This window comes from Leuresthes tenuis, unplaced genomic scaffold (genome assembly GCF_036924035.1).
Source record: "Leuresthes tenuis unplaced genomic scaffold, fLeuTen1.0.hap1 SCAF_20, whole genome shotgun sequence".
NCBI lineage: Eukaryota > Metazoa > Chordata > Actinopteri > Atheriniformes > Atherinopsidae > Leuresthes > Leuresthes tenuis.
The window spans coordinates 30266018-30267708 of NW_027325374.1; the positions used below are offsets into that span (position 1 = coordinate 30266018).

Genomic DNA, 1691 nt, shown 5'->3' on the forward strand with positions numbered 1-1691 from the left:
CATAAACGCTTACAGCGCTACTTTAAACTAAATCAGTGTGGCATAGACTTTAAAGAAGAAATCAAAGATGTCAAAAAGGAAATGTCAGTTTTAGCAGAAATAAAGAGTAAAGGAATTTTTGTAAGAAGCAGGGAGCAGGAAATTGAGGAAGGTGAAAAAGAAAGAAAGTTATAAATAAAAAGGAGTGTATTCAAAATCTAAAAAGAGAAGATGGGTTTTTAACAAAATCCACACAAGAGATGATTGAAACTGTACATACCTTTTATAGTAACATGTACAAAGAGAAACCAGTGCACTTGGAAACATCGGCAGAAATCTTAAAATTCGTTGACAAAACCGTAAAAGAGAATGCACACTTGACACAGAATTTTACTGCTTTAGAGTTAAAAAAATGCCTAACAGGTTTTAAGAGAAGTCGAGCTCCGGGTTTAGACGGGCTTCCTGCAGAATTCTATCTGACCTATTGGGACCTTTTATCATCAGACATTTTAGATGTTTTTAAAGATTTTGAAAAACTCGACCGACTGCCTGACAGTTTTAGAGTGGGAATAGTGACTCTACTTTATAAAAAAAATGATAAGACTGACCTAAAGAATTGGAGGCCCAACACACTTTTAAACTTTGACTGTAAACTTTTTAGCAAGGTTTTAGCGACACGGATGTCCTCTGTTTTAGAGGAGGTAATTCACCCAGACCAAGCTTGTGCCATCTCAGGGAGACAACTCACCGACAGCCTCGTACTGATTCGAGATATCATTGATTACGCTAGAGACAGAAACACCCGGCTTGTCATCTTAAATTTAGACTTTGAAAAAGCATTTGATCGGGTCTCGCATCAATATCTCTTTCAGGTGTTGCAGCCATCGAAAAGGGCCCGATTGTTCCTACTTGGTGAGCTTTGCTTGGTTGAGACGCTTGCCCCCCCCCCCTGCTCCTCGGCTGACCAAGTAGAAACAATCTATTCGATGGCTGCCTTGTCTTGTAAGGCGACTCTACTCAGAGAAGTCACTCTGCAAAGTAGCAAGATTTCTTTTGCACAGACAGAAAGGGCTTCACCCGCAAAGGTAAAGCCTGCCAATAATAGAAACAACTCATTAGTGCTGCTCTCCACGGAAGTCTTTAGTAAAAGGCGAAAGACTTGTATGTTATGAAGAGAAACCAGAGTACGATTATCCGTCACTGCGGGAGCAGGGCATCAGGCTAGTTGGTATAGCCACCTTCCCCATGGTGAGCTTTGCTTGGTTGAGACGCTTGCCCCCCCCCCCCCCCCCCCCCCCTTGCTCCTCGGCTGACCAAGTAGGAACAATCGGGCCCTATTCGATGGCTGCCTTGTCTTTTACTCTATGCAAAAGACAAGGCAGCAACAAAAACACCACGAGAATCCCGTATTGAGGCTTTGTTCTGACCGCTCATTCGGTGTCGCGTTTCTTTCAAGCAATTCTCCCGGTTAGCCGACACTCGGCTCGCTCCCATAGCCGTGTTAAAGTCTACTTCGCATTCACTCTCTTTTCTCAGCAGACTCTTGGGATTTTATCTATAAAATGAATTCCTTCACTCAAACTATGTTAAAACTGCTTTGTCGTTCATATTTACCATGTCTAGAAAGATTTAAACAAAAAAAACAACGTTGTACTTTGCAGTAAAAGAAAGAGCAAATCTAAAGTTTCAGGAATCCGAGAATAAGCTTACTT

At 41.8% G+C, this 1691-nt stretch overlaps 1 non-coding gene across 1 annotated transcript; it reads right to left on the reverse strand.

Annotated features, from left to right (window-relative positions):
* Positions 1–1053: 1053 nt before the first annotated feature.
* Positions 1054–1167, reverse strand: LOC140279053 (U5 spliceosomal RNA). Its single transcript, XR_011909256.1, has one exon. It is a non-coding gene; the product is annotated as a U5 spliceosomal RNA (small nuclear RNA).
* Positions 1168–1691: the final 524 nt, after the last annotated feature.